Source organism: Ursus americanus, chromosome 10 (assembly GCF_024610735.1).
Source record: "Ursus americanus isolate L20-20 chromosome 10, mUrsAme1.1.p, whole genome shotgun sequence".
In the NCBI taxonomy this organism is placed as follows: Eukaryota; Metazoa; Chordata; class Mammalia; order Carnivora; family Ursidae; genus Ursus; species Ursus americanus.
In genome coordinates, this window is record NC_142136.1 from 29,934,535 (window position 1) to 29,961,817 (window position 27,283).

Below are 27,283 nucleotides of genomic sequence, written 5' to 3' on the forward strand. Positions count from 1 at the left end.
GAGAGAGAGAGAGCATGAGAAGGCGAGGGGCAGAAGGAGAAGCAGGCTCCCCGCTGAGCAAGGAGACAGAGGCTGGACTCCATCCCAGGACCCCGGATCATGACCTGAGCCTAGGGCAGACGCTTCACCGACTGAGCTACCCCGGTGTCCCCAGACTAATAGTTAAAGGGAAACTAAAAGGAGACTTTTCTCCTAAATCTGGCAATGGTCTTAGCATTCAAATCTCTCCAGGGTGGGGTTTCTCCCACTGCCATGTAAACTGTATATAGATTAATTGTATTTGCCTAAATATGGGTCCAGTAATTGGAAACTGATTTGTTCCAAAGCAGAAAGGCAAAAAGAAAAAAAAAAAAAAGGAAATTAATAAGCAGAATATTTAAAAGCATATTGACTGGATGTAATGTGATGTAATATGAGTCCATCATTGCATGAAAATTTTACTTAGCTTCTATGTACAAATCGTGGTTACCTAAGCTTACCGCTTTTCATTAGCAGGGTAACCAAGATGAAGGCTCCATTTTAAAATAGTCTGTTTTCAAATTTAATTGTTCCATCAGGCTGGAGTTTTTCTTTCTTATTGGAGAAGGGGAGAAAAGGACATTTGAACGTGTTCTTACATACTCTATAAGGCTATGGCTCTTTTTCTATTAAACCATCTTGAAAATATAGGCCAAAATTTCAGCTTTACATTATAAGGCAAGACACACTTTTGTTAAGTATGCCCTTGCCTTGACGTCCTTCAGAGCATTGTTTAGAAAATTACTTTTACTAGAATATTTCTTCTCTCATGGCACCCTTGGGAACGTTGCGGCATGGAAATGGGAGGGTAACGACCCAACCTCTTCTTCGAACTCTCGGGGAATGGTTTTCAAAGACATTTAATTACAAAGAATACCAGCTAGGACACACAGACATTTCCTCAGTAAGGGTCTCACCATGTGCTGTCACTGGTATTATGTCCATACCGTTGCTAGACTTCGGAGAGGACTGCAAAGCAGACAGTGGTCTCCGGGTCTGAGAGCAGAGTTGCTGAGCCATCATCTTTCTGACAGGCGGGAGTACACTCCTGGGGTTCTTCATTTTCAGACTTTTAACAGTTGGTGATTTGCTCTCAAATCACAGGGGACTGTAGAAAAGCAGCTTCGTTTTTTTCCCTCTGGCAAAGCAGTCTTCTCTCTTCTGAAACCTTTTTCTGAGTTGCGCGTGTGCGTGTGCGTGTGCGTGTGCGTGTGCATGTGTGTGTGTGTTTTAATTTCCGAGAATATCATACGGGGAGGAACAGTGATTGAAGATTTTATACATCACTTTACTGTTTGCACAGTACATTCCAACATTTAATTCTCATAACACGTGAAGTAACTACAATGATTAGGCACCACTTAAACTGGCTATAGAACTCATACTGATTCTTCCAGTGGCCATGTGTTTACTAACCCCACCCCTCCCTTTGGAGAATCACTTTCTTTTTCCATCTCTAGGTAAGTGTCCCAAATGGTCCAATGTTTTTCATGACTGACTCTCTGGTTTAGCAGTTGTTAATGGTTGGTCATGTCGCCCAAGCCAGTCAAAGCCCTTCCTTTATTTGTAATATCAAGTGTGTGCAGGTGGGCAGGTCACTAAGTGGCTACGAAGTAAATCCAGAGCTGCCGGCGGTCATGTCCCATTAGTGTGGCACAAGGTGCTTCCAGAGAATGAAACCGGCATGCAGAAAGAGGCATGCAGGAGAAAGAAAAGGACCCCACCCGGAATTAATTACCCTTTTATGTGTTGAAGGCATCAGTACAACAGAAATGAGTTGACGTCATACTCATTCCCAACTTAAACTTGAGAAATCTTGCAAACAAAGTGACTTTTCTGAGATGTTAAAATGTGTCTCGTTTTTTGCCCCTTTTCGAATTGTTTTATTGAACTGTTCTTTCATGTTATGTCATTGGCGTAAACCGAAGGGAGCCGTAAGAGTAAAAGTCTCGTGATTTTAACTCAAGGCTCTTTCAACCTGTTGTTCACTAACATGGTACAGTGTTTCTGCCTGTAGCTAGGGGGAGATTACCACGAAGGGATCTCACATGTCAAGATAAGGAAACGCATGTCGAAGTAAGGGGAAAACATGGATTATCCTGAATAAGAGGTTTATTTGTACCCTGAAAACATTACAGAACCGAGAGCTGATCTTACTTCCTTCTTTGTTTGGCTGGTAGAACAAACAGATACGTTTTCAGCTTACCTTTATAACTACACAGAGCTGTACAGTATATATTTCCCACTGTCCATCTTACCTATAGTTTTATTAATTTTTGGTGCATTTATTCCTTTGCCAAAAATATTAATTTCACTCCGCGTTATATGCATTTTTGTAAATAAATAAGCAAATGAATAAATGAAACAAAAAGAATGAATGAGTACCAAATAAATGATCTGTACTATAGTAGACTAGCTTCTTTCAAGCTTCCATGACATATTATTGAAAGCTCATGAAGGCAGAAACTAGCAATGGCACCTTAGTTAAAAGAGGATCCTATGCGAGGTCTTTTTCCGTTGGCTAGAAGAACTTGCCTTTGAGAGGCATAAATGGAGACTCTTACATAATAGGACTTGTATTTTGCTCTCTCAGTAAGAAGCACATGAATGGTCGCTACTGAGATAGGCAAGGACTTTGATCCCCCATAGAATGCTGCTGATGATCGGAAATGGTGGTTAGGAGGAACACTGATGTGAACAGTAGCGACTTCATCATTATATATAATAGCCCTCGGGCAGAATGACCACAGTTGTCAGTGGTTCAGTGGACAAACAAAAATGGTCTATCCATACAAGACATCAGTGCTGGGCAAGAAAAAGAAATGAAGTACTGATACGTGCCACAACATGGACGAACCCCAAAACGTTAAGCTCAGTGGAAGCAGACAGCCCTTTGGACCATGTATTGTACAATTCTATTCATATAAGAATGTCCAGAAAATGCAAATCCATGGACACAGATTTCCTAGATATATAGGGAAAATGGTATGAAGGGAAAGAGAGGTCGCAGTCAAGAAGTCCAGGATATTTTTGGGTAATGAAAATGTTCTAAATCTGATTACAGCTAGTGTACCACTTTGTGAATATATTAAAAGTTACTGAAAACTTCAAAGATAAAGAATTGTAGAATGTGTAAATTATATCCTTCTCTGTAAAAGAAAAAATGTGTGGTATTAAAACAGCAAAAAGGCAACACAGTAATTAAGACAATATGGTCTTGGCCTTTTTTTTTTTTTTTTTTTTTTTTTGAGAAAGAGTGTGGGTGGGGGGTTAGGTAAGAGAAGATTAAGCAGGCTCCACTTTCAGCATGAAGCCCCATGCAGGGCCCGAGCTCACAACCCAGAGATCATGACCTGAGCTGAAATCAAGAGTCAGACACTTAACCGACTGAGCCACCCGGGTGCCCAATATGGTGTTAGTCTTAATGCTGTACCTTAATTCTAGGGATGGACATTGACTAGAATATGGAATAGGCTTTTTAGAATAGATAGGATAGGATACAATAAAACAAAAAAGTTATTTCAAAAGATCAGACAAATCTATAATATTATGGGAAGGGATCTACGAATTATCAGTAAGTGACAAAGCAGTTGTAGAACATCTTATAGCATAATAGTAACTAACACGAACACATTTCTTACCATGTATTTGGCATTTTCCGAGGTGCTTTTCTAAATCTAAATCTGGAAACAACTTTATGACATAGTAAATATTATTTTCTCAATTACAAATAGGAAAAGAGAAGCACAGAGAGGTAAGTTATTTACATGTTTACAGATGAGATTTGAACTTGGACGGTTTTTCTCTGGAGTTCAATAACCACTTGGCTACATTGTCTTTGTGTGTGTGTGTGTGCACATGTGTGTGTATGCACATGTGTGTGTGCATACTTATTATATAAACAAACGTACAAATAATGCAATCTTGTAGAACATACGAAAAATAATGATAGTTGTTGTCTCTTGCAAGAGAGATTTTCGGGGAGCGTTAACTTTCTCTATAGCACTGAATTTTGTACAAAATTCATGTATTATTGGAGCTAAAAGCAAAACATGTATATTTCTTTTGGGGGAAAAAAGAGCTTCTCTTTTCAACAGTTGTGGTTGAACAACTAGGTATCTTTATAGGAGAAAATGAACCTCAAACTTTAACCAATACCATATACAAAAATACCATTTAGACAGAAAGAAAAATAGTCCAGAGTTCAAGCATCCAGAAAGTATAAAAAGTGCATCAGTCTAGAGGTCAGGCAGGGAGGAGCCAGGGTTTGCGCTAAGGCTCTCCCCTAGAGCCAGGGGGAAGATATATACCAACCAAGAAAGCGGGGGGTTCAGGAGTAAAGACGAAGCCTAGACATCTGCGGGCTGCATACAGCCCCACACCTCAGTGGACATACTTCTCCAACACACCAAGTCCTGTGGAACACTGAGTCAGGTTGAAAGCCACGAGACTGTTTGTTCAGTCTCGTGGTCCCCAAACCAATCCTATCAATTCAATCACCTGGCTACTGATGAGATACTAATTCCTGCCCTTACTCAAATTACCTTTTTCTGAACATCAATTTTAACAGATCAAGGGACACTTTCTACAAATTAAGTTGAGGACTCAGAATTTGATTCACAATTCAAAGCAAACTTTTTTCTCTACTTTCATCTTAGTCTCTTTCTTCATTTTCTCCACACCTTGTCAGTGTGAGATGCCTATTTGTGGATTTGAAAGGAATCTTCAGTGGAGCAGAAGAGATGTTTTTCTCCACGAGAGGAGGAGTCCTGCACTGCTGGAAAGTGGACCATGTCAGCACTGCAATTTTACACCCCACGAGTAGGTCATCCAGGGTCAGAAAAACATCTGGAAATCTATAAATAACCACTTAAAATTTCTACTCTGTTCCCTCCAGAAACTCTCCCCCATATTAATAGGTCTTTATTGGCATTTATGTAAAATTATGAATTGAAGCTAATGGATTTAGATGTTTATTAAATGAGAGGAAGTCACCTCCTTTGTTTTTCTACAGGGAAAAGGGTCAGAAATTGGAGCTTAAAGCGCCTTGAGAACTGTGATAATTCGATTCACAATCAAAGGCCACCAAGGATAACTATTGCTAACTCAGAAAAACAATGAAAATCATTGAGAACAGCTAAATGAAGAAGCAAATGAAGGAAAGTTTCAGAATAACAACTCCAAAGACACAAGAGAGAGGGAGAAATGGAGGGACCCATCATCAGTGGAGATCAGACAATCACTGCCATTCATTGGGTTCAATTTCCAGAAACCAACCACCACCTCCATAATCAAGCATTTGCTCAGCTCCTCTGTTCTGAACACCACGTATGACTCTTGAGGAAATGAACAAGGACATATGTAAATTTAAAGCTTAATGTATATGTACATGTATAATAACCCCTGAAACAATACAATATAGTCTATACATTGCCCGAGGCACAGTCTACATACTGCGATGTTGGGGATTAAGAAAGATCCACCAGCAACCAAGAAAGTTTGCCCTTCTCTTCCACCATATTGGGTGCCTGTACCACATCTCAAAAGTGATCTATGAGAGCGAAATGCTTACATGGGAATTTCGGGGGCAGGGGTGCATCGGTAATTTAAGGAACGTATGCCCTATACTAATACTTACTGGAGGGACAAAAGGGGGAAGGAAGAACGAAGAGCCCTTAGTGATAAGTACAGAGAAGGAAACTACACCTTCTTCATAGTTTTGTGCAGACCTGGACAGGAATATCTCTAACTAATCTTGCAATAAAAGAAGTATGAATGAAGACAGATTTTCTTTACTTTTTTATTTTCTTCTAGACCCCTTTTGAAAATCTGGCAAAAGCTATCAATTTTGCCACCAGAAAAAAAATGTACAGCTACACATTCATCCAAATATTGGGGGCCAATTTCAGACTCTCTGACATGTATCCAAGGAGTCAGGCTGGAGAACCTCTGATCAAAGTGTTTGTTGGCATCACTAGAATAATGGGGTATTTGTTAGAAGTCCTGAATGTGATGAGTGCTTTCATGCGGGTTGGGAGAGAAGGCATGAGAAAAGGTCTGGAAATAAAATCTCTGACTGGCGGCTAGAGTGAGTTTGTTGGTCTGGAGTGAAATGTGCGAATGGATAAAACAAGAGACAGAATCAAAAAATTGTATCCAGTACCCCGAACAAGTACAATTTGTACGATTCAATTCACAGAGCAAACGTATTCCCTTCTCTCTCTAGTTTCATAGTGCTCAGTGAGCTAGATTTTTCCCCTGCCTATGCATGAAAAAGGACAATTATAGGACTTTGCAAAACACAAGCCAAAGATTGAGATCATTTTATGCCACAAAACTGTCTCATTTTAGTGCTTAAAATGTCCAGTCTTACATATAGAAGTTACTGTTTCCAACTTCTGCTGGGGTGGGGAGGGGGACATGGGCTGCCTCCTGCTTGATTCACTTCCCCACCTCAGTAACCCTGATGTCTGATCTGGCTGGGGTGGAATGTGGGCAGTGAGGGAGTGGAGGGCGATGGGGAAGTTCCTGCTGCTGCAAACTATCTTCATGCAGGTCTGAGTCAGGCCTAGACCCACTCTGTGAATCAGAGATGGGACCCCTCCCCTTTGCTAGAGATGGTTTACTGGTAGTTCCCCAGGTGCAGAGGAGGAACACGGCTCTGCCTCCTCATTTTCTCTCCTTCCCAGGCCCTAGGGACCTTGAGCTTCCCTCTGCAGAGCCCTGCTCCCCAGCCTGCCTCCACGTGGCCCTTTCTTATCTGTGGGCTCTGTCCTAGCCAGGGGAGGAAGCAATCTCTCCTTTGCTCTAACGTATTCCGTGAGCTCAAAGCAGAAGCCCCTTTTCTCACTTCTGCTGCTGGCAGAGCTGGCCAGCCTGTCTTCTGCCTTTTTCCAATTCTCGGGCAGGATCCAAACTCAAAAACTTAGTGAAATCCTTCAACTGTAGGGGACACAGTTGAAGCTCTCCCAGTGGTCTCATAGAAGTCAAGGTGAAAGAGGTCATTCATCCCATTCCTCCTCCTGGGTGGTGGTGGGTGGGTCACTGCACAGCCCCAACACTTTCCGTGAGATCTTTCTCACAAATTCCGTCTAGATCTTTTACATGCTTGGTGAGGAGGAAGTATTTAATATCATTTTCAGCATCCAAAGTTTTGCAAGTTCTATTGGCTATCACTACTGGTTTATTTACCACTTTAGAATCAAATATTTATCATCGTAGGAGGAAAATTAGTTAAAAATTTCAATTCAAAGAAAATACAGAACACATATGTATAGTTTTAGAGAAATGAACATAGAAAATTAAAACAGATGTGCATAATTTCAGACAAAATAGTTGTGAATCAATATATAAGGTTTTAATTTAACAAATTTAACAAACATTATTGTCACTTTTTCAAACACTTTACAGACTAACTCATTTAATCCTCATAATAAACAACTTTATGATGCAAGCACTACTATTGTCATCCCCATTTTCAGAAGAGAAAACTGAGGCCCAGAGAGGTTCAGCAACTTGTCCCAGGTCACCCAGCCAGTAAATGACAGAGGCAGGATTTAAGCCTATGCAGTCTGGCTTCAGTATAATTGATCTAAGCCACTGTGCGATAATTCCTTTCAAGGTTAGTGGAATCCCTACGGAATTCTAAAAGGAGAAAGTGTATCCTTTATCAATCTGGATTCAAGAGTTTGTAATTTCAACCACTCTGTTGCCATCACTCCCAAAGGCTTTGCCTCCCTGTAGCTCTACCCTCTCACCTAGTAAATCAGATCACGTCAATTTCCTACTTAAAAACTTTAGCGTTTTTTATTACTCACCAAGACCACATTTCTTAGTTACGTATATTCCAGTCATCTCACCAAATGCTCTATCATACTGTTCAACTTGCCCATACCCTGAACATGCCAATGCTATTTCATTTCTCTCTACCAAGCTATCCACATGGAAGTGTCCCTCTCAGGTACTGGTAGTCTGCAATCTACATCTGAATTGATTTTTCTTGTAAGAAGCCATCCTTGACCTACCATTCATCCACCCATCCACGCATTCATCATATGTCTGCCAAATGCCACAGGTGTCAGACAGTGTGTCGCACAGAACAGAATGGTGACCAAAGCAGATAGCAGTCCGCGTCTCCTCTCTGGCGCACCCTGAATCCCTGAGAATGCATGCAGTTCAGTTCTCATCACATCATTTTGTAACAGTTTGTTTACATCTGTCTCCGGCACTATTGTTGAGACCCTCTAGGGCCCCCAAGCAAGTCTTTTAAACACAATATTATCTCCATTTCTCTGGGTACCTAGCAGAGCTTTTAACATATGTAAGACGAGTAGTGGATTATTAAGTTAATAAATGCATAAATTCACGAGAGGTAACAGTAATGAATAATGTAAGGGAATGGCTCTGGCTACAGACGGCTCTACACTGACGTAGTTAGAAATTGCTTCTAGGGAAACTAACAAGGATGTCTCTGGCGTCTAGGTTGAAAGATTCAGAGTCTGAACTGGTTTCCTCACAGCTGTGGAAATAAATGTGGACCCAGAAAAGACCTGGCCGTGATTGGGAAAGTTTTATAAACGTGATCCTCTCTGAAGGTGAAATTAGTGCTAACTTTCAGTTTTTTAAGACTTGTTCTGTCCTCCAAAAACTCTTGAATTGATCAAAATGGAAATTTATAGCAAAGAAATGCAAAAAAATGGAGAGATTTCAAAGGTTTTCAAGAACTTATGGTTTCTTTCTTTCTTTTTCTTTTTTTTTAATTAAAAGCTAGATGCTTTCCTTCGATTTCAAGGGATACCAATACAAGGTTTTGGTACGTGAAGACACAATAAGTAAAACATCCTCTTAAGCCAAATTACCCTCTGTCTCCTCAGCACAGTGAATCGAATATTGAAAGAAATTAAAAGGAAGGTATATTTAAGAAGTGTCTGTTTTCAGTTAATACGGGCCTCTTCTGACATGCACGCTCAGTACTCAGATTGGCTTTCAGCACGTTTTCTTAAATCCGTCATCTGGATGTCCAGAGAATTATTAACAGCTCGAAGAAGAAACTGGTATTTTTGTTAGATCTTTTTATGCTTATCTAGTAAAATAAATAAAATAATGGTTTCTTTGATGTCGCTGTATCAAGGATTAAATTTCCTCTAAGGAAATTATTCATATCCCTTCCACAATATGGTAAAAATGATGAGTCACCTGCCATTGACCTTCACATGTTTATGTGTACTTATCTAAACCACACATCTGCTCTTTATTTTCCAATAAAGAGACCATATGCCCCTTGACTCACATATAAGAGCATAATGTTCTAAAACAAACACACTGGAGTTAATTTAGGGGATAAAATGAACTTTGAAGAGGATTCACATTCAATGCCCTCATTGTAAAAAATAGCAGAATTTGTTCCTAAACTCAAGTGGCATTTCATCTCTTCTTCCATAATACTCTGGTGAATAAAACGGTTTAATAAAATCACTTCTTAAGAAAGCTAAAGAGTTAGCATCCATTATAGGTGAGTTTTTATTGAAAAGTTATATAAAAAATGGTTTTAACAGTTTTGGTCCAGGTTCATAGAAAATAATTCATACCTCAGAATAAATTTTGTAGGATTTTCCCAAACTTAATATTTTACCAATATAAACCAGCCAATTGCAGTCTTAGGGAATTACCAACCACAGGCCTGAAACTTACTAAGTAGTAATAATAAAAATAACATTCCATATTTGAAAAAAACTCAACTTTAAAAAACTTTTACATTATTGACTTTCATATGTGCCTTATATTAATCTACTAAAGTAGGAAAGACTACTATTATCTTGCTTCTATAAGTGAGGAAACTCAAACTCAAAGATTTTAATAAAATAGCCTGAAGTCCTAATTTACAGAATTTCTTTTCCTTTGGTGCCCGGTGTTCTTGGTCATGAAGAGGTAGACCAGAAGGAGGAAGAGTGGTCGGCAGCAAACCAAAGTTTATTGAGCGATAGTAAAGCTCCCAAAGGGGGGGGGGGGACCCGAAAGAGTTGGCCACCGCAGTTTCTAGGTCTAGGGGTTTTTATGGGTTTGTTGGAGGACTGTTTTAAGCTGATTAACCTTCAATGAGCCTGTCACCCAATCAGGTTTTTGTCATCTACCTATCACATGGGAGAAGGTGGAGGGCTCCTTCCAGGGTGGTGTAAAATCTTTTTAACGGTGGTTTCCTCATAGGGTGGGGGCCCCTTGTCCCTGCCTGCCTTTCTTCCAAATATCCTTCATTACTAATGACAACAGAGAAGCCAGAACTTGAACACAGGTCCTCTGCCAAATATGAAAAATAGAATGTTAGTTCAGAAAAGTGGAAGGTGATAGTTTAAGTTATATGAAGATGCTTGTTCTTATAATCATCGAGGTCATAATCACTGAGGTATAATCCAGTGATATTATCATCTATCTATCATCTATCTATATCTATCTATCTATCTATCATCTATCATCTATCAATCTATCTATCTATCTATCTATCTATCTATCTATCTATCTATCATCTATCTACCTACCTATCTGATATACATTTTCTTAGGCAAGTGGGAGATTTACTACATCTCTTTCAGAATTTAATGGCTGAAGTTGACAAATACAAAAGTGGCAGATGAGTTTTAATATAGTCATATTGAATCTAAACCCAAGAAATACATATTTTTAAGTATTCATGGAAAATATACCAAAAACTGATCATATATTATAGAACCAGAAAACCGAGTAAATTCATGGTAAAAAATCCTATGTGTTGTAGTGAAAAGAGAGTCCTACAAATGTACTTGCTTGAAAATAGTAACAACAAACCAAGTACTCTCTAAACTAACTGTTTAATTAAAATAAATAAAATGAAATAAAAGACATTTTGAAATGAATGCCAGTTGAGAATGCTGTTTCTCTAAACCTATCGGGCATTGCCAAATCTATAACCCAGGGGAACCTTTATGGTTTTAAAATTTGTATTAATGAATAGGAAATATTTAAAATGATTGGACTAAAAGTTAGACCTATAAATTTGAAAAGATGACAAAAGAGATAAAAGAAGGAATTAGCGAAGATAAAAAGGTAAAGATAAAAGTGAAAACTAATGAGTTAGGTCAGAACAACCACCATCACCACCACCACCACAAATCCATATCATCTGAATTCTTTAGAACAAAGAAATAGATAAAATCTTTTATCTATGAAATCATTATGACTAAGAGGAAAAAAATTAAGGGGAATAATATAAACACAGAAAATCATTAATGAGAAATAAGATGTAAGATACATAATTATAAAACATGATATTTTTTAAAAATGTGTCTATAATATGCAGCTAATAGCAGAAATTAGAACTGTAGACATTTAGAGAAAAGATGTTTTCGTTAAGATCATCTCTTGCTTAATAAAAACTTACACTGAATTTTTTTGAAAAGGAAGAGTGTCTTATAATAATATATACTCATATTTTGAATAAGGAAGGAAGTAATCTCAACAGCTTAATCTTTTTCCTACTTCATATACTCAGAACATAATCTCCCATGAAGAAAAACTAACTCAACAGTAGTGGTAATACTAAAAGAGTCTCTGAGAGAGTGTATAAACAATAAAATCAAAGCATCAGTTCTCATAGCTAGGGAGTAAATACCTTTACCATTAATATAAAAAGTGTATCTATGTGTAAATACGCTTTTTATGTAAAAATATATATTTCCTCTGCCCCAAGACTTTTTCAGTAAGTTCTGTTGTTGCGGTCTCCTTTCTCTTGGTGTTAAGTAGGAATCAGGTACCAAGCAAAATGAAAAGCTAAGTCCCACATAAAATCTAAAAGGACACATACCAAATCATTAACTATGGCTAGTTTTGAGAGCTGTGGGGTAAAATTACAGGAAAGCCTTCTACTTTATACACATCTGTAATACCTAAACTTATAAAAACCATATATTTTTATTAGCCAAAGTAAAGAGATAATTCATACACTTTGATCTGTAATTCAAAGTAAAAGCATCTCTTTCAAGGAGAAGTCAGAGACAAAGAAAAAAAAAAAGCCTAAATCAAAGTTTACCCTTAAACTTTGTAATAGTGAAAAATTACGTATAACTCAAGTATTCAACAATATAAAATAGTTATTAGAATTACACCATGTCAAAAGAGTAGATCTTCAAATGAAATGATTTCAGAAATCTTTAATAGCTGGGGAATTATTTGCAATGATACATATTATGTTTATCTTATACTTGATTAGAATAAATATTAAATATTTTATGTACTTTGGAAAATGTAGTATTTGTAAAACACATCTGAACAAGTGTTGAAATGGAAGTGCAGAAAAAAGTTGTGATGAAATTATGAATTTTTTTAACTTTTCTTTATTTTCTGAATACCCTAAAATAAAAAGATTACTTTTATAATTGGAAAATACTATTTAAAATATATTATCACTAGTAGATATTTTAATTAAGATAAATTTAATCATTTATTTAGAGTTTATTTTATGTATATATTTTTTAACTATTTAAATTCAATTAATTAACATATAATGTATTATTGGTTTCAGAGGTACAGGTCTGTGATTCATCAGTCTTATATAATACCCAGTGCTCATTATGTCACATGCCCTCCTTAAAATCGATCTTCCAGTTATCCTATCCCTCCTTTCCCCTCCAGCAACCCTCAGTTGGTTTCCTATGATTAAGAGTCTCTTATGTTTTGTCTCCCTCTCTTGTTTTGTCATTTTATTTTTTACTCTCTTCTCTATTGATCCTCTATTTTGTTTCTTAAATTCCACATATCAGTGAGATTATATGATAATCGTCTTTCTCTGATTGACTTATTTCACTTAGCATAATACCTTCTAGTTCCATCCATGTTGTTGCATATGGCAAGATTTCATTTTTTGATGGCTGCATAATATTCCATTGTGTGTGTGTGTGTGTGTGTGTGTGTGTGTGTGTGTGTGTGTGTGTGTATCACATCTTCTTTATCCATTCATCGTGATAATCTACTTAAGGACTTATTTTAGACCTTGCTTTTTAATAGGCTTGCCATTTGATACTTTAATCAACTTATTCATGGATAAAGTCTTGAAAGGAATCTTAGAATTTTAACAATAATTGTTTTTAGCATGGGCAATTCTTTGGTTTCTCTTCATTCTTTTTATATTTGTGAGTTTACTATGATGAGCATGTTATTATAGTTTTATACAAGCTATGATTAGACTTTTTTTTATAAGCACAGGATCTGATTACTTTTAACCTTCACTAGACCTTAATTATTACCCCTGCATTTTATGATGCAGATTAAATATATAGCTGGATGATGGATGGATGGATGGATAAATGGATGGATGGATTGGGAGAAAGTAAGAAATGAAAGGAAAAGAAGAAAAGAAAGAAGGAAGGGAAGGAAGGAAGGAAGAAAGGATACCTCTATGTGCATTATGGTGCCACATTTAATATTCATAACGACCTTATTTTACATATAGGATCACTGAGGCAGATAGCTTAAGTCATTTGCCATCTTCTTCTCTATCCAACCATCTACCATCCATCCATCCATCCATCCATCCATTTGACAAATATTTATTGAGTTCCTACTATTTGCCTGTGATATGCATTGGGAATTGATGGATATGCAAGACATGGTCCTTACTCTCAAAGATCTTAGGGTCCCACATGTAATCTAACATAGTACAATTAGATAATTATTCCATACCTAATTAATTGCAATTATGAAAGGAATGTAAAACAAGTGCTTACATAGAGTAAGAGCTAAAGCTGTGGTAAGGCTCACCAATGAAAGAACAACAGATGTCTGGGGTTCATATAATTGGATATGTTCTTCTATACCTCTTCCATTTTCTATGCAATTAAGAATATTGGTTTCCACTGGATGAGAAAGAGGGAGCTATTTATGCAATGTTGTGGACTTCACAATACAAGTTAGTCTTAGGAAGGAAACAGATGTTCTTAACAAGAATAGTGCAAAGGCTGCTGTTTTTTTAAAGGGCAAAGTCAAAATCAAATTAATGGGAGAAATTTTCCTTTCCTCATATAAAGCTGGAGTGTATGGTCTTTGTGAAAAATTAATGCTCACTTGGGTGGAGTGTACTTATTTCCTAATGAAGAAATAAGCTCTAAACTTTAAGTTTACAGTTCAGTTATAATTGAAATTATGGTTTAACTTAAAATTAAAACCAGATTTTTTTTTTAAACTCATTTTTGTTCCCTCATAGGACTGGAGTTTAATTTTCCCTTTTAGGGATGAGTGAGGTCCATTAAGCTCCACTAATGTTAAGTTGGAAGCATTCATCTCAAAATTCAAGCAGGAACCAGGGAGACATGCTTCCCAAATAAAGATAGGATACTTTATTGAGAGCCTTGGAAATGGAGCACCTAGAAAAAGGGGCAGATGGAAGAGAGAGGGTCAGCAAAGAGCATCCACATGTTCCTGCTCATGTACATGTTTGTCTCTTGTGAGTTAGAATAATATTAGTCACTCTGCAGAGATGCATAAATTCTGGGTGCTTTGATTAAAGTCAAGATTCTGAACTTGGAAACCTCAGGACCCTACCACAGAGTCTGATAAGTAAGTCAGATTGTAACTACTTTATGAGATCCTTCGCAAGTTTCTTGCCGTCTTTTCTAGGTGATGCTTTTGTTTTTATCTCTGGTCCAACCCAGCATGCTGGTTGCTAAATGAAGCTAAGCGGTGTTTGCAGTTTAACATTCTTATCTTTTGTAGATCTCTGCCTTTGTTTCTGGAGTCATGGGAACTTACTCAGCTGGGTTTCCATCTCAGGCATGCATTTTTAAAATAAAATCTTATTTGGGGATAATTGTAGATTCATATGCCATTGCAATAAATAATATACAGAGAGATGCCACGTATCCTTCACCCTGTTTCCCTCGACAATAACATCTTGTGTAACTGTTAGGACATCACAAACAGGTAATCAGTGTTGTTATTTTAATCTTATTCAGATTTTCTCACTTTTATATGCACTTGTGTCTGTATTTCTTTTCTTTTCTTTTCTTTTTTTTTAAGATTTTGCTTATTTATCTGAGAGAGAGAGAGAGCGAGCACGAGCGCATGGTTGGAGGAAGTGGCAGAGAGAGAGAATCCCAAGCAGACTCCTCACTGAGCCCAGGGCCTGGGGTGGGGGCTTGATCTCACAACCCATGAAATCATGACCTGAGCCAAAACCAAGAGTTAGACACTCAACTGATTGAGCCATCCAGGTGCCCCTGTGTGTCTTTGTTTTTACACAATTTCATCATATTTCTGTAATTTATGTAATAGAATTAACTTAAAGCTTTCCTCTGTATTAAAACTATGTCAGTCTATGTTATAATTTTTGCTTTAATCATGAAATATGATTGAGAAAACTCAAGAGGAAGAAGAATATCTAATGTGTTTTTACTCTCTCTACTACTCCTCCATTCTTTCTGCTCTTTCACTATTTCTCTTTCACCATTTTCTTTCTGCTTAGAGATCTTTGTCATTTTTCATGGTGATCTGCTTGGTGACAAATTCTTTAGTATACTCATCTGAGAATGCTTGATTTCCCCTTTATCTCTGAATAATATTTTTGCTGGGTATGGAATTTGTGTCAACACATATTTTCTGTCAGTTCTTGAAAATATTGAACAGTTTCTTTCTGGCTTCTGTGGTTTCTGAAGGGAAAAGCACTTTTATTCCAGTTGTTTTTCTATGGGTAAGGTATCATTTCTCTCTTGCTATTTTCAAGATTTTTGTTGTTTTCATTTTAGTTTTCAGAAGTTTGACTGATTTGTCTTGGTGTGGATCCCTTTGTATTTTTACTTTTTGGGTTTACTCAGCTGCTTGAATCTGTAGGTTTATATTTTTTGCCAAATTTGAAAACTTTAAGTACTTTTTTACCTCTGCCTTCTTTCTGGGCTTCTTCTAGGATGCTGATGACACAAAGGTTAGATCTTTTGTTATAGTCTCACAATTCCTTGAGGCTCCGTTCAGGTTGCCACACCCCTCCACCCCCCCACCCCCGTCTTTTTTCTCTCTGTGTTGCAGATTAGATCATTATATTCTATCTTAAAGGTCACTGATTCACCGCCCTGTCCCCTCTATTATACTATTGAGCTCATCTGTTCAGTTTTTATTCAGGTTATTATATTTTTCAGGTCCAACACTTCTACTTGGTCCTTTTTATTTTGTTATATTCCCTTCCTGAGGTTTTTTATTTTTCCGTCTGTTTCAGGTGTGCTCATAATTGCTCAATGAAACATTTTATGATGCCTGCTTCGAAATTCTTGTCCGGTAATTCTAACATCTCTATCATCTTGGTGTTGAAACTTGGACATTTCAGGCACTATGAGACTCTGTCTTATTTAGATTTTGTGTTTTAGCAGGTCTCATCTGAACCTGCTCTGGCAGGGGCTGTGGAGTGCCACCTCATTACTGCCAAGAAGGGGTGAGAGTCCAGGTTTCCCACTCAGCCTCTGTGACTCGGGTGTAGTGGCTCATGACTGCGGGGTGGGGCTGAGAGTTCAGGCTCCCCCTACCCCCCACCAGTCTTCGGCGGATACCACTCTGTTGGGGACCTGGAGAGGCACCGTTCCCCATGTTGTCTTACTGAAACCATAGATGATTGCCTCATTATCACTGATAATAATCCGTAATGTTTACATTTTCGTGAGTGGTGATGAAAGGCCCTGATACTCCGCTGGGCATCCTTTGACACCATCTCAGGGTTGGGCCACCTTCTTACTACGTGGTGAGGATTAAGTCAAGGCTCCCAGCTTGGCTTTTTGTGACACCATTCTGCAGGTTGTTGGGGTAGCTTATGACAGCCTGCTGAGTGTGGAAATCTAAATTCCACGCTGGGACACAGTTTGTTTTCCCCCTGACTTTTGGCTGAAGAAAAGCAATTATTGTCTAAAAGTGTTCTGACTTGCTAGCTTGCCGTTTCTTGGTTCTTTGACTAGAAAGAGCAGTCTCTTCTCCGTCTTCTGTTTTTGTCTCTGCCTGTGAGTGCAGGCTTCTGGCTTCTCTAGAACCCAGTCTAGAGTATATGAAACAAAAAGAGAACTGTGAACTCACTCCCATTCATTCCCTGGGCTCCAAGTTCTCTGGTCTCCGCCTCTGAGAGGCTCCTTATACATGTTTGATATGTATTTCCAGGGTTGTTAGTTGTACTCAGCAGGAGGAATAAGGGAAAGTATGTTTACACCATCTTTGGAAGCAGGAGTAGAATTTATTTTTAAAATGTAGAATGACTCTGGCTTGCAGGATGGTAGTGATTATGAACTTATGGAAAGGAGCAAATCCTGAGGGAACTCGGTTGGTAACATCCAGGACCTGGAGCTATTGATTCCTGAAGAAAGGAGGCTGTGTTTTACTTATCAAGAATTTTCTTTAATAGATTCAAGAAGAAATATAATCATCAAGAAAGTATCTGTTATTTTTTCCCAAAGAAATAAATTAACTCTAAAAGTGAGAGAAGATAGAGGGGAAAACGTGCTTATCAGGAAGAGATGATTACGTTGGTAAAGTAATAAGAAAGAGATATAGTGGTAGTTAGAAATTAAGGTTTGGGGTATTTATATAAATGGATTTAGAAACTGCTGTTTTCAGAACCTGAGGAGAAGGAAATGTCATCCTTGGAAGGATAATATGAGTTATCAAAGAGGAGCTGTAGAAAATGACAGTGAAATTAACATGAAAGAAATAAAAAGTAAGCCACAGATATAAAAAATCATATTCTTCAAAATAGAGTTTCCCCCCTTCTTCCCAACTTTATTCTGTCTGGAAACTCAATCACAGTAATTTCCTGCAAGTATTAAAAGAGTATTTATAAAACTGATTCATCCAGAATTTCACGATCTATTTTGTTCATTAATTTAACAGAGGATAGATGCATTCTGGAGGACAGAATTCTGAAATAAAGCACCATCATTAATCATAATTATCATAATTTATCATATTTATCATAATTTCCTCTGGAAATCTAAGGTGATGTTTAAATCATTCAGTAAAAATAAGGATATGAATAGCTGTGGAAGAAAAAATGAACTTCACAAATACAAGTTAGAGCAATCCTAGCCATATGCAAATGTGATAGCAAACTATTTCTGAGTGCAAAGTCACCAGCGTTGTCAATTAAGTTAAAAGTAAGTTATATGTAGCAAGAAAATTACAATGGAGATTTATAAATGTGCAGTAGTTATGACTGATGTTGTGATGAAGTCTCTGATATTGTACCATCCAGAAGAGTCTTTTGAATTCATCACTCATTTACTAACAAGTAAATTATTGGAATTACTTTCAATGTACGTTGTTGTAAAAGTATTTTATCGTATTCCTACTTACCCATCATAGCATGTATAAATTGCTGTACTAGATTCTGTAATCCAAAATAAATTGTCACAAGGCCCACCCACAAGATGTTATTCAATAAGTTAAATACCTTGAGTTGCTTTTTTGAGTTGGGTGGGATATTTTTTATAAATAAGTATGTCATGATTACACTAACCAGGTTACTCTACTATCCACGCGTGACATTTAACAAAGTTAGTTGTGCCAGAGTATATAAAAAATATGAAGAATTCATCTGTGAGTTGGACATGTCATTCTAACCCACAGTACTAGACTATAACAAGAATTTCTACAGAGGGAGCAACATGAAGTAGAAAGAACATCATCAGTTGGGTGAAAATACTGGCTCTGAAACTAACAGGGCTTACACAGGTCATATAATTTCTTTAAGCCTCAGTCATTAAGCCAATTTTGGAATCCTTAGTCTTAATTGAATCACGATTCTTAAAATTTAGATGCATTTGAGAACTAACACCACGTACACCCACACAGCGTTATCTATCTTTGGAAAATTGTACCATTGAGCAGACTTCACTAATATCACTATTCCAGGAAACTTTTGCTCAGGAAGGCAAAAGTTGCACATAGCTGTATTTTTTGTTGCAAGAAAATCCCCCTCACTCTCAAAAAAAGATAGACGTCTAAATGAACATCAGACTTTCACCTTTTCAAACAGCTACTTTTTTTTGGTCTCTCCAACTACTCTTATCCACATCACCCTTAAAAACCTTTGCCTAAAAATGTCCAACTTGCTGTGTTCATCAAACCTAAAGTGTTAAAATGTGGTTCTTATCCAATTCTAATCAAGTTCCCACAATGAAACATCCATCTTAAATCATGTTCCAAATGTCATAAATATTACAAGTCTGCCCTCCACTCTCTAAGAAGCTACTGAGATTCTATCAAGATAATGCTTTCTTTCACCTTGGAAACCAATACAATCAGCTTTGTCCAGTCAACAGTTTGTTTTAGTAGTATTTTCAGGGATCCAGCATTCTGTGAATTCCTAAGAACTAGTAGGAAAATTATATACTTTCAAAATAGGGGGTACAAAGATGAACTAAAGTGTGTGACTGAGATAGGGGAAAGCAAAGGACCAAATTTGTGGAAATTTTCACATTAAAAAAAGTAACTACAGATGGTGACTCCTGTAGTATAGAAAGGGAAGGAAATGAAATTTAAGCTGCACCATGAAGACTGTAGATTATGTTGTAAAACAAAAGTGACACCAGTCTCTAGCCTTATCTTCCTTCCTCTTTTTACCTTGGTGGCAAATGGAATTAGAAAGTATGTTATTAAAACTGACCCCAGCCATCCTGGAAGTGAAAGGGGGAGCCTTTTATTTATTTATTTATATTTATTTCTTTGAGAGAGAGAGGGAGAGGCAAAGAACACAAGCGGAGACGAGGAACAGAGGGAGAGGGAGAAGCAAAGGGAGAGGGAGGAGGAGAGGTAGAAACTTCCTCCCCGCTGAGCAGGAAGTCTGATGCAGGACTCAGTCCCAGGACTCTGAGATCTTGACCTGAGCAGAAGGCAGACACTTAACCTACTGAGCCACGCAAATGCAAGGAGGAACCTTTTATAACTTTACCATATAAATCAAGATTAAGGAAGATTTGAATGCCTCTCCACCATGAAGATACCTGATGCCCTGTCGCACAAGGGGTAGGCTCAAAGAATACTAGGAGGTGGGTTCTATTCCCAAATAGGACTAGAGCGCCCCAGGGAAAACACAAATTCTCCCCTCACAGTGAGAGCTCATTTTTAAGAGTCCAAGACTGCTATCAGTGGCAGCTTTCCCTGATCAAGAGACTGGCTGCAACCGGAACCCCCACCAGTGCCCTCTCAAGAAACTAGGACTATTCCCCACTGTCTTTTGGAGGGAGTTGTGGTATATGAACCTTCCGCTTCTGTAAAAAGGGTCAATTCTTGGAGGAGAGTGGTGTGGCCCAGCTGGGTAGTGTAGAAGGACTGTGTGGACAAGACTGGAGGAGAGGGGTGGGGCGTCTGGAGAGAGGCAGTGTTCACATAACACCATGCCTTTTTTGATGCCTCTCTTTGTGAGGCAGATCAGAACCTCACCCTCTGTTTCTCCCACATTGTGCCCTTCAATAAACTGGAGGATGGCAGGAGGTATAGACAGAAGGAGCTACAAGTTTTGTTTGATTATTTTGTGGAGACTGGGGCTGGAAGAATCGAGAGGCATCATCTCTAATCCATGTCATCACTGTATCATGAAAGCAATACCTTTGGTCATATCGTGTTTTGGAAAGTCTGGGCCCATGAAGGGATTAGGGGTGGTTGCTGGAGAGGGCAAGTTTAGAGGTTGTTTGTTTATTCATTTAATGGACAGTGAAGGATTATTATTTGCTAAACACTGTGATTTTGGTGGTAAATAAATTGGTAAGCAAATAGACATGGTTCCTGCCCTCACAGAGCAGAGTCTAGTAGAGAAGATGAACATCGATCAAGGAATTGTACAAGTAAGTAAGAGCCGCAGGGCTCTTCTGGAAACTGCAGATCACGATCAGGGAGTTGGAAAAGGCTCCTCTAGCAAGTATGGTTGAGCTGAAACCTAAAGGAAAAGGAGAAACTCCCTTGGCAAATGGTGGTGGAGGAGTGTTCTCGACAGAGCGTTGAGCATGGTGAAGGTGAAGTGTCGAGAGGGACCACATTAAAGGAATTTAAGTAAGGATAGTGAGGAGTGTTGTCCTAGATGAGGCCAAAGGGTAGAAGGACAGATCCTACAGGGCCTGGAGGCTGAATTCAGTTCGGTTTTTATCCTGAGAGCGGAGGAAGAAAGGTGGGGCTGCAGAATGCACAGTGGCTTTTACAGATACTCAGCATAAAATCAAAGTTTCACTCCATGGCCTGTCATGCCTCATAAGAGCCTGTCTTCAACTCCATCTCCTCCCACTCTGCCCTTCCTCAGATACAGGGAATGGCCCTTCTTAGTGTTCCTCAAGAGAGTTGCTCTTTCCTCTTCCCTCAAAGGCCTCACGCCTCACTTTCTCACTTCATTCTTACATGTGTCAAATATTCCAACCTCAAAGAGTCTTTTTCTCATGCCCTGCTCTATCTCTTTACCCTGCTTTAGTTTTCTTCTTAGCACCTTAGTACATTGTGCCATGGCATTCTAATTTTATTGTACTTTTTCCTTGTCTGTCTACCCACTAAAGGATAAAGAATTGGGCCTTTTTTTGCCCAGTGGTCATCTTTCCTCCGTGACACTAAGAACAGTGCCTAGGACATATTGAGCGTTCACTACATATTCGTTAAGAGGAGGAAGACATTGGAGTTGGCAGACTCAGCGGGCCAATGGCAGTGTGGGTACCTCTGGAGGTTGGTTACTCAGCACGCTGGTCTCGGGAGCCGTGCAGAGGCTCTTGCAGTCAGGGCCAGGCAGCTAAGAGGGGCATCGCTGAGGCCTGCCTGCCTTGGTAGTGAGAGATGGCAGGACGCCAGCACTTGACCCTGACATGGTGAAGCTGCCCGCACAGCCATGATGCCAGCTTCCCTGGAGCTAAAGACTGGAGACTTCCCTGGGCCACTTGGTCACAGGAGTCCTGGTGCTGCCCAAAGCAAGGCAGGACACCGTGACCTGTGAATGATGTTGGACTCCTCACAGCCCAGGGCAAGGGAATGCTCAGAGCTGAACTGATGTCAAGAAATAAACAAATGTGGCATTCACTGCCTCTTGGAACCAGGAATCATCAATTCATGAATCATAAATTCAAACCCCAGCTAAGATCTAAGAGTTTTTGAATCCATGCTTGTTTTCACTTAAAACAGAAACCTTGGTGGCACAAAGGAAATGATGCCAAAACAATAATCAAGTGGAGATTGAATGACTTGAATTTTTATTTCTAAACTCAGGGGGATGCTATATGGGTTTAGAGCAGCAATGGACTGCAGGGGCTAAAAACTTCTGCTTTTGCTCAGACGGTCTGTGTGTGCAGCCCAGGGCTACTGCCACTCACAGATGTGGTGAGCTCGTCACAAGGAGGCTCACTGATGCTCTTAAGGCCTGTCTACCTCCATGGGAGGCACTAGCCATCCCTCTTCTTGGTGCCTTAGTTTACCTTTCTCTAAAATGGGCATAGTGACAGCATCTACTTCAAAAGCCTGCAAAGTAGATTAAATTAGGTCATGTGTAAAGTCCTTAGCACAGCGGCCAATCAAAACTGGCTCTGGTTATGCACGGCATTAACTAGTTAACTAATTAAATGCACTCGAGCACGTCTGTGTACATAAACTTCCCCTGGGATGTTTAAGGGACAGAACCAGCTCTTCCATACAGCTCAGCTCAGAAATCGTAGCACATCTCTTCCTTGCTTTAATCTTGCTCTATTCTTAACTTTATTTCAAGGTCAACACGGTGACACATGCAAGCCGTAGATACTCATGTTTTGATGCACACACGCACTGAGTGCTGAATAGACGTTTCTGAGAACATTCTAAGTCCCAGGAAATAGTGTCTGTATCTGGTGAAATCATCTCCTTTCTAGCATGATACTTTAAAAAGCTTGACCTTCCTCTCATGCCAGCCGAGATTACTGAGCCACACAGAAAAGTGTCTGATAGGAGAGAGTCACACACAAGTTTTTTATTTGCTTTGAGATATAAAATGCAATTTGTAGAGTGTACTACTCCAAAAACCAACTGACAATGGAGAACTGTTCATTTTGTACATGGTTTTGTTTTTATAAACAAAATGTATCTCTTATTTTCCCCGTACCACTGAGTCATCCATTCTGTGCTTTCAGTGATGGACTTCTCCAGACTGCTTTCTGAACTTCTCTTGCTTTTGACTAATTTCGGTAATGTGAGACTATGAGAAGCCTGCATGCGAAAGCACAGGTAAGTAAAGGAGGAATTCTGTGCTCTGAGTGCTTACTTCTGTTTTCAGCGTACTCTTTCTAAGGGTTGGGGAACATGGACTTGAGGCAAGGTTGGGATTTGGATCTTGCCGCTGCCACTTTTTGACTCTTAACCTGGACAAGTTACTTTAACTCGGTATCTCAGTTTCCCTACTGATGAAATAGACATAGTGCTATCTACTTCGTATAGTTGTGCAAAAGATTCGGACCCAGGACGCAGAAAGCATCAGAATCGTGCCTGGCCCACAGTAAATGCTAGCTATGCTCATTAAGTACGTTCCATCAACCTGATAGGTACTTCAGAGTGGGACTAAAGCACTTGAATTCAAGAACTGAATAACAGTATTGACATTTTCAGGTGAAGTGTAAAAGCAATTTCTCTTTCTCCACACCTTATTTTTCTTTATTAGTATTATATTTTACCAAAAGTTATAACCATAGTCTTTGAATACAGGTCTGAGCTCTTTTTCTCAGTTTGGACACAGAGAAATCTATTTCAAAACGTTTCTGCATTTCTTTGAGACTGTCATCCAAGTCCTTTGCCAGCTGTATGGAGGAGTTGGGAAAAAATTATTATTAACAGTTAGAGATGGGATTCAGAGGGACTTTGCTAGGAAAGAAAGGTTGGCATTTTTGTGGTGGGGCCAGGCTAGAATTTTAAGTGACCCTAGCTATCAAGCACATGGATGGAAGAATTCTAGAAAATTTGCTTTTTTTTTTTTTCTCTCATGGAAAGTGTTTGGTATCAACAATCCACATAAAATGGGGGAATGGCTTAAATACCTAGTAAATCCCCACAAAATGCTTTTTATAGTGACAAAAACATTTCCTTTAAGATAGCACTGCAGGTTCAATTTCAGGGCAATATCTTGCAGATGCAAACTCCATCATATGTTTATACAAGATCAGAAATGACAACTGAGTTAAAAATTATTGTTAACTCAGTCCAGAGGTCAGTGAATGCATCCTGAGAAAAGTCTAAATCACCAAGGCTCACAGTCCACCTTCCCGATACCCCACAGTGGGAGCCGAGCACAGTGGGGCCACATGCTGTCCTGGACAACCAACATCACAAATCGAGAGCCCCCAGCATGGTGTGATTCCACATGGGTGAAAGCCCCCCTTGCTTATCTGCTTGCCCAGCTTCTCAGTACCTAGGGTTTCAGTCTGAGAATGTCTTTGACGGCAGTGCCCTGTGTCCTCATAATCCTGTGTTCTGTTAAAGGAAAAGGCTGTTCCCAGCTGTAAGCATCATCGGCCTCCACGATGCCAAACCGGCCATATATTTTTGGTCTTCATTTTTCTTGAGCTTAGAAGATTTGACAAAATGGCCACTCCCTCCTTCAATATTTCCTTCTTGTGGTTGCTTTGACTTCTCTCTCTCTTTTCTCTCCTTTTTAGACTTTTCCTTTTTTAGACTCAATTTCAAAAATCTGGTTGCAACTTGGATGAGAGGGGACACTAGTGATTATTGTAGTGGCTTTGACCGGCATAAGAGGTGGGGCTGAAAAAACGTGAAGAGAGGGCTTGGGAGGGCCCAAGCTTATTTCTCTAGCCCAGACTTTACTGAGCAACAGGCCCATTTAACCAACTGAGTACATTCTCTTTTCCCCCCTAAACTGAACTTCCTCCAAAATTTCCTGCCTTGAGAAATGGTATCTAGGTGCTCATGGCACACAAGCTGGTCATCACCCTTCATATTACCCTCTTTTTATCTCTTCATTTGAACTGATCTCCACTTCCCCCTCTTGGCGATCTCTTTCTCCACTGCTCCTACAATAATCTAAACCACCATCAACTCTTTGACTAAAGGGATAGCTACCACACATTTGCTTTTGATTTCTTCAAATCTATTCTCTACTGTGACTTGGAAGGATCATTTAAAAACGAAAGTCTAAGCACATTATTCTCTTGTTAAATTCCTTTACTGGCTTCCCATTGCTCTTGGGATAAGGTCCAAACTCCTTAAAAGTAGGGGATATAAATGGCATGAACTGCGTCTTGCCCCTCTCCGGCCATCCTCCGCCTTGCTCACGATGGTCCAGCTGCCCAGAGCTTCCCTCCATGTGTCAAACAACACAAGCTATTCCTGCACAGACTCCTGCAGTAAATATATCTTTTTTGGGTGAGATGGTTTGAAACAAAAGGCAGAGTAATAGAGATGTTTGGAATTTAGGAAGAAGGGATCAGGCAAATATAGGGGGCAACTAGAGGGAAAGTTGGGTAGCTAAGAAAGAGGCAACTGAGGTCTGATTTAAACATTTACCACTTTAAAATTTTTATCGAAGGTCCTTGCATCCAAGCCTTCATTATTTACTTAACAAACTGTTATATCAGTTATATTGCATTTAGTTTGTGCAAAGCACTGTCTCAAGGGCTTTGAAACAATTAATTCATTTACTTAATTACTGCTGTGTTTCAGAACAGAACTATGTTCCATATTCTTGTTCCTTAATGTTGCCCTGCTCACCAGGCCAAGTGCTGTATACCTCTAGGAAGTCTGGCGTTTAAGTACAATGAGTGGTTTAAACCTTGAAATTAAACTATTACACATTGTGTGCTTCTGGAAATACCTGACTTTGAATATCCCTTGCTTTTCATCCATTAATTTTTTAAAAAAGATTTTTATTTATCTATCTGAGAGAGAGAGAGAGCGTGAGCGCGCAAGCTTGGGGAGGAGGGGCAGAGGGAGAGGGACAAACAAATTCCCTGCTGAGCAGGGAGCTGAACACGGGGCTCCATCCCAGGACCCTGAGATCATGACTTGAGCTGAAGGCAGATGCTTAACCCACTGAGCCACCCAGGCGCCCCTCATTCATTAATTCTTTCAATGTTTAACGAGAATCTTCTTTATGTGAGAGCTTGGCTACCATTGGGATGTGCTGCCAGGACCTCAGATTCTCTATCCACACCTGAGCTTTCTTTCCCTTGTAGGCATTCTCTGCTGCTCTCTCATTTTGGATAAACCTCTTAACAGCTACCTAAATTATCTTGCAATAAAAAACACATTTAATCTATTCCAAATTCCTTACCTTGAAATAAAAGACTCTCCCTGGGAGCAAAAATCTAACTTCCTGGGGCGCCTGGGTGGCACAGCCGTTAAGCGTCTGCCTTCGGCTCAGGGCGTGATCCCGGCTTTACGGGATCTAGCCCCACATCAGGCTCCTCTGCTATGAGCCTGCTTCTTCCTCTCCCACTCCCCCTGCTTGTGTTCCCTCTCTCTATGGCTGTCTCCATCTCTGTCGAATAAATAAGTAAAATCTTAAAAAAAAAAATCTAACTTCCTTTCACACATTTCTACCTGCAGCCATGTGAGATTTCCAGCAGGAGCCTCCTGTGAGATGTGCCTTCTCCTTCCCCGCCTTGTCTTTGCCTTGGCCCCTCCTACTTGCAAAGCCCTTGCCTCTTCTCTTGCCCTAGAAACTCCACTCCTTCTTCAACACCCAGATCAAATGTTGCATTGTATCAGGAAATTGATTTTTCAGAGACCGATACTATCTTCTCTAAACCCCCACATCATTTTGTGCATGTCTGTTTTCTTAATACTACTGTATTTTACATCTTTGTAAACTCCTGATTCAACTCTGAGCTTCTCAAGTTCACAAATGATATCTTCTCCATTTTCCTTTAATCAGCACTTTGAGGAAGACTGTCACCATCAAAACAACAGATATAAAATACCTAAGAATAAACCCAAAGTAAAGATAACCAGACACTCTATGAAGAGAATTTTAATATTTCACTAAAAGGCATGAAGTAAGCCCTAAATAAACGGAAAGCCTTATCCTGTTTTTGTATAGAAAAGCAGAATTCCTACTGACAATTTTTCCCAAATTAAACAGTTAACTCACATATATCTCAATTAAAATAAGAACAGATTCTTTTTTTTTAAGTTGGCAAAAACTCATATAAAATAATCAGCATGTGAAAATATCTTGAAATATTCTAATATAGAAAAGTAATTAGCAGGAAGTCATTTTTATGGGTTTAAAAAGTATTATGAAGCTACATTAAAATAATTTTCCTGCATAAATAGATCA